Below are 12,583 nucleotides of genomic sequence, written 5' to 3' on the forward strand. Positions count from 1 at the left end.
CCAGCATACTATCAGCTCTCATGCTCTTATCATACATATAGGGATTATTCTGTTATTTTGTTTCATTGATTACATTTTAATCAACATCAAAGGGAGGACATATTGCTGTTTAATTTTATTCTACTACAAAATGATGTTTAATGATTCCAGTTGCTGGAACAAAGGATAAGGAGGCAGCTTTTATATGATAGAGCAACAAACCACCGAGAGCTGCAGGTAAAGGTTTTATGGAGTACTGTGGCTTTAAGACCATACCATGAGGTTGCTGGACTACAGCTTCCAATAATCTTTAAATATCCCTACAGTCTGATGATCTAAGTTTAGATGCACTTATTGGAAAACACAGGTTTCTTCCAACTGAACTGCACAGATTTTTGGAAATTTGCTCCTATTCAGATGTACTGTTGGACCACTGTCCCTTTACCTTTTATTTTAATGGAGAAGGAAAGCTCTATTTACTTGGGGTGCCAAAAGTTAGGCATTGTACAGTATATACTTACCTCCCACCCCGGGCCGGTACTCCTATGAGCAGAAAACTGCACCGGTCCGTGGATTCTTCCAGTGAGCACCACAGAGCAATTACCTTCCTTCTTCTTCTTTCTTTGTGCGGGTGCAAATTTTAACAAAGGAAGCTCAGTGGTGCTCGCTGGAAGAACCCCTGGAACGGTGCAGTTTTCTCCAGAGCACTCATCCAGGGTGGGAGGTAAGTATATACAATCAGTTGGGGGTCATGTAGAAGAAATACCCGTTAGCAGCGCAGGCGGACATATCCACGGGAGGCGGTAGGATTAAGATCAATATGCGGCTTTATTTAAACATACACAGTGGTAGATAGAGAGTGGGTGTGCGAAGAACTAACACGTTTCGTGCTGTCCGCCTGCGCTGCCAGCGGGTATTTCTTCTACATGAATCCAAGTACTCGGCTGTAAGTTACCGAGATCCCGTGATAGCTGCGGTGGACGAGGGTGAGAGGAAGGAGTAGGGAGAGCTCCGCCATCGACTTCTCTTCAAATACCGGAATCAGTTGGGGGTGCCTAACTTTTGCCACCCCAAGTAAATAGAGCTTTCCTTCTCCTTTAAGAGGTAAATGTTGCATTACTTTGTTCTTGCAGGTGTTATTTGCACATATTTCAGTTTGAGCCCTACCTTATCTCACTGACAGGCTGGTCATTATAGCCCATAATATGTGTCAACCTTTTAGTGCTACATCTGAACTATGTGGGGTCATGCAATGAAAGGGCAATCGCTTTGCCAATGGACTACTAAGAGATCAGATAACAGATTTCTGTGCAATAACTAATGGGAGCAGAGCCACACAGAGTTATTAATTAAAAATAGGAACGACCAGCCTGTCTAGAAAGCGCCTCCATATGGTGTACACTTACACATCACTCAGTATGAATGCAGTATTACGGAAGAGCACTGGGGCCAGCAAAAAAAAAAAAATCTGATGAATTATGACTTTTATTTTCATAACTATGACTTTTGATCTCATAATTATGACTTTAAAAAGTCAAAATTATGACTTTGAATCTCATAATTATGACTTTGAATCTCATAATTATGACTTTTAAACTCATAATGTTAAAAGTCATAATTTTGACTTTTTAAAGTCATAAATTTGAGTTTAAAAGTGATAATTATGAGTTTTAAAGTCATTATTTTGACTTTTTAAAGTCATAATTATGAGATTAAAAGTCATAATTTCGATTTTTTAAAGTCATAATTATGAGATTAAAAGTCATAATTTCGACTTTTTAAAGTCATAATTATGAGATTAAAAATCATATTTTAGACTTTTTAAAGTCATAAATATGAGATTAAAAATAATAATTATGAGTTTAAAAGACATAATTATGAGATTAAAATTCATAATTATGAGATTAAAAATCATAATTATGAGTTTAAAAGACATAATTATGAGATTAAAAGTCATAATTCATCAGAATGTTTTTTTTTGCTGGCTCCAGTGCTCTTCCTTACAGTATGGAGGTACAGCAGAACCCCGATTTTAATTCTTCCCGGATTATTCACTGATTATTTGTGGTCCCATTTTCATACGTTGCTTTCATTTCGTGCAGCCACTTGAAAAACCAAAAGCAGGGTTCTACTGTATTTAAAGACTAACATCCAGTGAAATGTTCATGAGTAAAGGCCCTTGATTTCCAAGCCAAGTACCAACCTGCTATAAGAAGGATAACAGAAATGTAACAGAAAGTTAAACCAGCATAAACAGTGTAAAATATATACTGTACGTGATTATATAGTGACAAGACCTGCAAGCATGCATACACATGCAGTCTGAACTGCAGCCACATCAACAATGTTGCAACACAAATGAAATTAACAAAAAACAAAGCAGAAAACAGAACAGCATACTGATGGCAAGGGTGCACACATGCAGCACGTAACAGCACAACAACAGTTATTAGACATAACTATAGAACAGAAAGCTTAGATGGCATTCCAGGGGTAAAGGATATTTTAGTATAGGCAAGCACATAGAGAACTGCGTTTCTATAAATACAATACAAATGGAACTCAGCAGATCTTGTTTGTGCAGCTGGGGACAATACCTGAAATTTAAGAGGCAACTTCATGCAATAGTCTGGGCCCATATAAATCTTTGCCCCATCATATACATATGTATTTGCAGTACAATAGATCTAATGAACACAGGGGAGATACAGCCATGAGTAAAGATACTTTTCCTGGGGCTCAATTTCCAAGGGAAAGCAAATCACCTTTAACAACAGCATAAGGCAGATGAAATCTAATTTGGAGTATATAAAAAAGAATTCGTCAAAATGGTTGAGTGATCTGATTAGTGGGCCCATTTTCCAGCAAGATAAGCAAGAATGGAAGTTGTAGAGCGGGTGGGCAGCAGTATGGTTAGGGTCACCTCTGAATGAATAACTATATAGTTGAGGAGTCCAATCATTTTCCAATCAATGCACTAACCATGGAAAGTTATTAGCAGCCACTACTGTATTGCAGGTCTTTTTATGCACTAACAGGCTACATACACTTAGGGGCAGATTTACTAAGGGTCAAAGTGAATTTGAGGGAATTTTCGAAAGTTCGAAGTAATTTTTTGGATACTTCGACCATCGAATAGGATACTACGACTTTGAATTTACTTCGACTTCGTTTCGAAGTAAAAAATCGTTTGAATATTCGACCATTCGATAATCTAAGTACTGTCTCTTTAAAAAAACTTCGACTTCAATACTTCGCCAAATTAAACCTGCCGAAGGGCTATGTTAGCCTATGGGGACCTTCGAGAGCAGTTTTCTAAGTCTTTTGAGGTCGAAGGAAAATCCTTCGATCGATCGCTAAAATAGCTCGAATCGATTTAATTGTAAGATCGAACGATTTTCGTTCGGTTGCCAAATTCAGTAAAAAATCCTTCGACTTCGATATTCGAAGTCGAAAGCATTTTAATTCGATGGTCGAATTTCGAAGTATTTTTTACTTCGAAATTTGACACTTGATAAATCTGCCCCTTAGAATAACAGGGAATAAACATTGCGGAGATCAGGGAAGCTATTGCTTCGTCCTTGGTGATAAATGACTCCACTCAGTACAGCTGTTTGGTCATATACGTATAGCTTATATCTCTGCATCCAGTCAGTTTTGAAATCCCAGGACATTTCCAGGTACATGCATTCCATTAAAGGACAACTAAACTCTAAAAAAGAATATGGCTAGAAATGCAATATTTTATTTGTTGAACTTAGTGAACCAGCCTAAAGGTTCAACATATATAAAGTAGTAATGATCCAAGACTTAAAAGTTTTCACAGGAGTTCCCCATGTTTGGATTGTGTTAGGAATGTCTGCGGCACTCACATGCTCCGTGGGCTCTGAGGAGCTGTTGAAAAACGAAGCTTAGGTTTTGTTGCAAATCCTCAAGCAGAAAATAAGTTGATTCCACAGAAATTATTATTAAATTCTAATGCTAATTTTACTGGTTTCTGAGCTCCCATGTTGGTTGTCTTGGGCTGGTACAGAAGCCCAAAACATAAAGCCCTTCTTCTTTAGTTAAACTTGAATTCTCCTTAATTAAACCCTCATTGTGCAAAATATACAGTTTGCCAATCAAGTTCTTGCTGAACCACATCTCCTAGAACTGAAACTGAGGAACGCAATAAAAAAAACAATATATTCAGCACATCCCAAAATGCAGATGTGTAACACAGCAGCAACCTTGTTGTCATTCTTCCTAAAAAGGCAATAGGGACATTTCTGTTTAAAATAAACATATGGGATTACAACCCCTCCTTGCTAGAGAGCAATGCAGCTATGGCTGATTTGTGCACAGCAGCCAAAGCACTTCAGCTGCTGCGTTAGTTAGTGGCGTTGCTACTGGAAAATAAATGTTGATAAACTAGCAGATTCTCTGTTCATTCTGCACTATATACGTCAGAGAGCAGACTGAGGGAGACTATAGCCTCTATAGCCTTGGCAAGGTACTTGCTGCATGATGTACAGCAGCTCTCTGTGCTCAGCATCATAAACCTCCTACACACACCTTTATAACAATAACAGATCATCCTTATTTAACATGCTCCACATACAAAACAAAAAATGTACACTTTTAAGATAATATTGGGGAATCATTGAACCAATCCTCTATAACAGGGGTGTCCAAACTTTTAGCTTGCCGGGCCACATTGGAAAAAGAAAAATTGTCTGGGGCCACACATAAAATACACTTTTAATTGTAAAAGTAAAGGAAATACACAGAAAAGAACTACAATGCCAGTTGGATAACCAGATAGAGCTATACACTGGAATATGGGACACCTGGATAATAAATAGACGTATTATTATATTATTATTACTAATTGGGCAATGGGCAGAGACCCCCCTCCTCCTATTTCCTCGGGAACCAAGAGTTTCAAGCTGGGCCGCATTCATATGCATCCTGGGCCGCATGTGGCCCTCGGGCCGCAGTTTGGACACCCCTGCTCTATAACTACTAGATTTTAACTATCAAAATATTAGGTTAATGTCACATTGGAAAGCATCCTGTAGGGATTCAGCAGCAATGAAAATCCCCAGACTTTTATGAGAGGTCCTCTATGAAGTCAAGCATGAGAATGGCATCAACAGTTGCCAATTCTTCCACTGCAAACCATGCCAAACTACAGCCCCCACTCACTGGTACAGGAAAGCTGCTTGGGTGTTGATGCTAACATTGACAGGCTAGCAAGTCTGGACTGAGAGTCAAAATAGGCCCTGTCATTCCTAACATACAGATGACCAAACAGCCCACTACCAGCCCACTATATGGTAACTTTCTATGGAACCGTACAGCAGACCCTCTGGCATTTGCCAGAACCCACAGTCCGGGCCTGCAGGCTAGCAGTTCTTTTCTTTATGTAGGAGAGAGAAGGTTTTGTTCACCTTGATGTCAGGCAGTCACCATTGAGATTAAGCCAGTTTAAAGGGCATGTAAAGTCTAAAATAGAAGAAGGCTAGAAATGCTGTATTTTGTATACTAAATATAAACATGAACTTACTGCACCACAAGCCTAATCAAAAAAAATAATTTATGCTTTCAAAGTTGGCTACAGGGGGTCACCATCTTGTAACTTTGTCTGGGCTTCTAAGGGATCGTCATAAACAAAGCTGCTTGAGTTCTGCATGGCTGGGAAGTAAGGCGGGGGCTCCCCCTGCTGTTCATAAGTATGATTGTTTCCCTGCCCAGCAGTTAGGGACCATCTGACAATTCCCATCCACAGCAGTAAATGAAGGGAGAATTTCACGGCATACAGTCAGGTTTCTTATAAAAACAGTACACATTTTTTGATTAAAGTATATTAGAGATAGTTTTCTTTTTCATTAAAGAAAGTAAAAATGGGATTTTATTTTTTTTTGCCTTTACATGCCCTTTAAGATTAGACCAGCTATGGGTTGATCTCTTTTTGCAGTTGGAAGCAGAAGCTATTTTTTTTATCCAGGTCAAAGTGCTTCCTTTGCAATTCAGTTGTTGGCCAGTCTGTTAGGTTTTTACCTAGTCTTTAAATAAAAGGACGTCACCCTGTGCTCATTCTCTTTGGACTGAAGGGGGTTGTTGGTACAAGAAGAGGTGGAGGTAGGTCTCAGCAGGAGAAGTCAATGTAAGGAAAGATCTGTAATAGCCAACGCTAGGAGATAGGATCAGGGTAGTTAATAAAGAAACCAGAACCAGAGGGTTAGCACCCTACAATTTTACCTGCCATTATAGGGACTCAAGCAGTTAATCTCAGGATAAATGTGTATCAGAAATATACAAATGTTTTCCATAAACAAAGAGTCGTAGAGCTAAGCTCATTTCAAGCAGACAATTAAGTAAATGATTTAATGTGGCACACCTGCAAAGCCAGCAGGATCTATTGAACGGAGCTTTAGAACAGCACACCAATACACTGAGAGAGACTTTGACTTACTGGAGGTAGAACAACAAAAGCATATTTCTAAATGGTTACTGATATTGGGTACTGTAGAAGTGCTGTCAGAAACTCAGCATTTCCTCTGGGGCCTAGTCAGAAGGTTATATATGGGGGATATATCTGCAGAGCCTCCCAAGAACAGGGTCTAGAGCTCTATCAGCTGCACCCACCTGAAAAAAATATACCTGTAGTGTTTTTCAGCTCTACAGCCCAAGTGTAGGCACTTAGTATTCATACTGCAGAAATAAACAATTAAATGAACACAATCCTCTGAATAATTCATGTGATATAGATGGTATGTTATTCAGAACAACATTATATGCCAGTATGGCAAACGTTAAATACAGTATAATTCAACAGTATTAGTCAGAAGTACAATGGGATGTTTATTACACTGCAAAATAATTCTACTTTGGTAAATTTTAGTTCCATTTATTTTTTGCATTCCACCCCAGGGCCTTATAAGGATCTCCAGATAATAACTAGGAGCTGTACATTTTCAAGGGGTGCCACAAAGCTCATATCACACAACTAATTTTAATTGTTAGGGTCATTGTACTGTACAGCTCAGTGGCCAGGAGCATTCTGAACTGTTACAATTTGCTACATTAGTTGATACATTTCTTAGCAGCAATTATTGTATCAATTCTAACAGCTGCCTTTAATGAAATTCAGCATGGCCAAAGATAACAAATGTATCAACTAAATGTTTCAATTTAGAACAGTTACAGAGTCGGTGACCCCCCCCCTCCCAGAGCTGCTTTAGAAGGTGAAAAAATGAAACTTAACAATCGCAAATAGAAAAAATAAAGTATTTGGAAAAAGTCTTTATTTCTGGTGAACTGTCTGAATCCAACTGAACTGAAAAAAGTGTTTGGAGGTCAAAGTGAAAATTCAAAATAAAAAAATTTAAATTTCAAACTAATTTTTGTCTACTTCGACTAGGGAATAGTCCAAATTCAATTAGAATTTGAAAAAAATCAAATTTCAAAATTTATCATGTAGTGTCTCTTTAAAAATTCGACTTCGACCATTCGCCGTCTAAAACCTGCCAAATTGCTGTTTTAGCCTATGGGGGACCTCCTAGGAATTATTTGGAGTCAATTGGTGGACTTTGAAAAATCTTCTTTGGGGAAAACTTTTATTTGTGCGATATTACTTCGATTCGTATGATTCGAATTCGATAGAATATGGACCTATTCAGCAAAAAAAAAACTTCTACTTTTTTTTTAATGAATTTCGGTTGGTCTTTTTTAATTCGAATTTCGACGTTTTTTAAATTCAAAATTCAACCCTTGCTAAATCTGCCCCTTAATGTCATTTTAAAATATTTTCTCTGGAAGAATAACCAGAGGTGAAATAAAGTTCCAGCTATACCTATACATACATGCAATGTGTGAGCTGTAATGCTGTATATGCCCTTTTTTTGCTTTAAATCCTGAGTCATCAGTAGTTGTTCCAGATCAAGAAACAATTTACAGTCCTCCTCCTTCTCCCGACCGTAATGTGGGCACATTAATCAAGGCAAAGGCTTTCATATCAGCACAGAGAATGTGGCTGAGACATGAGTATTAATTTAGATTTGGCCAATGAAGTAAACTGTATCAAATAAAGCCACGTTTAATTAAGTTAATATGTGCTGCCGCTTCTCCCCTGAACTATGTAATTGTCAGAAATGAAAAGCTCTAAATGACGCGTGTGTGTAAAAAGCGGCCAGCAGGATTGTCAGTGTTTTACAGCTAAAATAATTGCACTGCCCACTATTACAGCAAAGCAATATCCACTTTCTCTGTTTCTTTCTGCAGATATTACATGTCCAATGTCATCAGGCCCTGCTATAAGACTAACTGCCATGGCTCTATCAGTGACATGTTGGGGAACACTGGATCCACAGGCCAAATCAAAGATTATGATGAGTACGTTTTTAGGGGCCAGGCTGCCCCTACTATAAAGTGTTTATTATAAAACGTGTTATACTACAGCTGGGTGCAATATGCTGGGAGAGTTATACTGATATAACAAAGAACTTGGGTCCAAGCATCTATATAAGGTGGAATTTCTTAGTGGTCAATTGTAAAGAGGATAACTGCATTTTCTTGGCTCTTAGACATGGCAGCATTCATATATCATTTATATAAAGTTCTGACCAAGTCAGGTTTCCCATAATAAACCTTGTCAGGACAGTGCCTTACTGACAGTTATAGTTATCTTGAGTCTAGGGTATGTGGGAGTGCTCCTTTATCTGTGTGTTCCTTCTGTCCACATTTGTCCTGCATTTTTCACCTCCTGCTTTTTTAGTACAATCTGTTACTGACCCTGCCAGTCTTAGTTCTGTATGTTACCATCAGAAATGTTGAGGCTCTGCAGAAGTTACTTGTCTGGCACAACCTCCATGAACAAAAATGTATAGTACCAAAATTATTGGCCACATCACTTGCAGACACTACTTTAAATATGAGCTAAAAGTAAGGTAGGTTTTGCTAGGGCAAATAAAGACATATAAATCTTTGTACTGAGAAGCAGGGGTGTAACTATGGAGGAAGCAGACCATGCAGCTGCTGAGGGGCTCAGAACTATAGGGGGCAGTGGTACATTGACTGTTAAGCAGCTGCAATAGATGTTTTAGAAAAAAGTCTTGTTCACAAAGTTTAGGTCTTCGGACCCAATAACCGGTCAGTCCAATGCTGAAAAGTTCCTGTTGCAATAAGCAGTAAATAGACGCCAATATAAACAGTTACTACAATAAATAGATCATATAACTCGCTTCAATACTTGGTGTGCTAATACGTTAGTCAGTTCATTGGTGGTGAATGGAATTTACATTGTGTTAATTAATTGGGGGTCAGTGACGTTTGCCCTAAGTTTAAAACCTACAGTCCTGCCTGCCCCTGTCATGCTGCTCTGTGTTACCATTGCTTGATACTATAAGAGACCATATTTCAAGGGTTTCATTAGGCTAAAAGCTGGCGGAGAAAAGCCCAATACCACTCCAACCTGTGGAGAAGTATTGGCAGAAAATCATTGAATTCAGTGATTGCATATGAGGTGGATTTTGGCCAGAAATGGTCATGTATGCATTTTCTGCCTGAAATCCATCATGTGTGTGCGGTATTGGGCTCTTGCCATCAAAGTCGATGGTAAAATGTAGATCCACACACGCACACCCTGTCCTTTCAGTAATGAATGCCTGGTGCTCAATGATGGAGGGATGGGCATCTTGCCAATCTATAAAGGGCCAGAAAATTCAATGGCACACAAGTCAGGTGCAAGCAGGGACAGGCCTTTCATGTTTATTGCAGAAGTGCAATGTTTTTGCCAATGGCTCAGCATACCCTGAGTTGAACTTGTAATGTATGTAAGGAAGCAAACTAATTCTCTATTACTGCATGAAGGAAGAAGTGGTTATACACCCGAGGCTTTCTTAGTTGAAATATCCTGTATGTTCAACCATACAATTTCATGGAATCGGATCATTTGTAATAAAATATATGGCATTACCAGTGCTTGAATTGGGAACAAAAAGGTGAAGGCATGCTGTGTGTGGCGTGTGTAGTGTAACAATGGTAATTCCAACCCATACACCATGGCCTTCCAATTCTTAACTGCCCGGTGCTCAATGATGGAGGGATCAGCACCCTCTCAGTCCAGAAGGTAAGAAATTCACTGGCATACTTGCCACTTGTGCCAGTGCAAGCAGGGACAAGCCCTTGCACTTGCCATGTGTGCCAGTGAATTACTTACCTTGTAGGGTGTGTAGCAAATTTTTTAGAGGCCATGCCCACTTTGGTGGACATGGCCCCAACTAAACTAGGATTGCACAGTTGCAATTTGATGTATAAATACCCCCAGAGCCCATAGCAGGATGGCACAGGGGCAAATCCATGTATAATACCCTCTAGAATGCATAGTATGATAATACAGAGGCAAATTCAGGTATCATACCCTCCAGAACTCATAGCAGGATGGCACAGAGGCACACTCTATCCTACTAGACCTCCGTGAGACAGAGATGATTGGAGGTCCTGGGAGGAGGGAGGAGTTGGGAGACAAAAGACCACTCCCTCACTTCCTCCTCTGTCCTGAGAACAGCAACCATTGACTGGGGGCAGCTCACAGGCAAAAAAAGTTCCATGCAGGGTTAAAAAAAAGTTCAGACATATTAAAAAAAACACCAACCGGGGGGATAAAAGCTCTGGTGCTCTAAAATGTGGCATCCCATCAGAGGGGATGGAAATTAATGAAAAAAAGAGAAATAGCGGGATGCCATCCTGCCCCAATTCAGAATGGGGTAGATTTATCAAACATTTTATGCAATTTTTTTCCACAATTCAAATTTTATTTGCACCCAAACTCACACATTCAAGTTATATTTTCAAAAACTCGAATGTCGGTGAGTTAATAAGCGAATGTAAAACTTTGCCATCTAAAAGCTTGCGAGGTCATGTAGAAATCAGTGGGCATTGTCCTAGGCAAAGCTCAAGTTTTGTTGTTGATTTGAGGAGTTTTATCCGAAAACTTGATCAATTGGAGTTTTTTCGGGACATGAACTCGATCATTAGAGTTTTTCATTTGAGTTTTTAACCTTCAGATTTTTCCATAAATACCCAAACATTCAAGTATGCCCCTGAGAGTCATCATTCCTCAATGGCTTTGTTTGAGAATGCAAGAATCACACATGCATCCTTCTTAAAGTATCTATGCATTAAGCATTGGCATCATGGTTCTTGCAATAGAGCAAGGGCAGTGGCATCAATACTAAGGTGCAGGGAGTGTGACTGCAGGGGGACTTACTGGCTAGTCAGGCATTGGAGAAATAGCATTGGTTTATCAATACACAACTCTGTTCAATGCATAGCTCTGGTTCTGCTGACATCAGCTCAATGCACAGATCAGAAGCTATCCCACAGACCCCATTGATTTCTAGTTACATCGCTAGTAGTGAGGATGAAAGCATCCCAAGTGTCTTAGTATAGATCCCCCTTTTTTGGAAACCACTGGAACAATTCAACCTAAGGACGTTACACAACAAAAGGTCCTTTTTATAATGTAGCCTTAATCTATAATGATCTTTTTATTGTATGACAAATTCTAAAAAAAGTAAAATGAATCCCAATATAACGCAAATTCAAAGAATAGATAAGAATACCCCAATTTTCAGATGGCGTCCTCGTAATCATCTCTAAGTACATGACCCAACGTTTTCTCTGACCTCAATTAATTCTGTAAACTGTCTGGTCTCAGAATCAATACACCTCCTGTAAATCTGAAGCAGTCAATTGAACTCTGAAGTATTCTCTTGTGTTCTTTCATTTTGGACAATGAAGCACATTACATTTTATGCTTTTGTGATAAATCCTAAAAATCCCCCCCCCCCAAAGATGTGTATATATGAGACAATGGAGCAGACAAAGAGGCCAGGGTGCTTCTTAGATGAAGTGCAAAGAACTTCAAATGAACAAGTTGATGGTAGATGTATGTAATTCGTTAACTGGAAACCTTTTTATTCAGAAAGCTCTAAATTACGGGAAGGCCGTCTCCCGTTTTCAAATAATTGATAATTTTAAAACATATTTCTCAGTAATATAAAAACAGTTGATCCCAACTTAGATATAATTAATCCTTATTGGAAGAAAAAAAAAATCTTATTTGGTTCAATTAATGTTTAAATTATTTTTTAGTAAACTTCAGTTATGGAGATCCAAATCTTATCCAGAAAGCCCCAGGTTAAAAGCATTCTGGATAACAAGTCCCATACCTGTACCTCAAAAGCAATGTCATTTAACCACAAACCACAATCCAAGAGCTGAATTTGCTGGTTTGAGAGTCAGTTTTCATTGATGGTTCTTATGAAAAATAATTATTTCTACTGGAATCTTTTCACTTAAGTCACCTATTGCTTTAAAGTAGGTTTCTTCAGCATTAGTGAAAGCTGTTCAGGATCTCAGGGCCGGAACTAGGGGTAGGCAGAGTAGGCACGTGCCTAGGGCGCAAAGCTGGGAGGGCGCCAGGCACGTACCTCCTCTGCCGCCTACCCCAAGTCCGGTTCCCTTCACTTGCCGACTCTATGTGTATTTAGCGAATTTGCGCGCTAATTTGCACAGGCGCACACTAAACAGGCGCCGGGTCTGCCTAGGGCGCCTGCCC

At 39.1% G+C, this 12,583-nt stretch overlaps 1 protein-coding gene across 2 annotated transcripts in view; it reads right to left on the minus strand.

Annotated features, from left to right (window-relative positions):
• The window catches only part of tmem240.S (transmembrane protein 240 S homeolog), a 76,563-nt gene that overhangs the window by 34,946 nt on the left and 29,034 nt on the right, over positions 1-12,583 (minus strand). The window lies entirely within an intron of this gene.

The sequence above is a fragment of the Xenopus laevis genome, chromosome 7S, assembly GCF_017654675.1.
Source record: "Xenopus laevis strain J_2021 chromosome 7S, Xenopus_laevis_v10.1, whole genome shotgun sequence".
NCBI lineage: Eukaryota > Metazoa > Chordata > Amphibia > Anura > Pipidae > Xenopus > Xenopus laevis.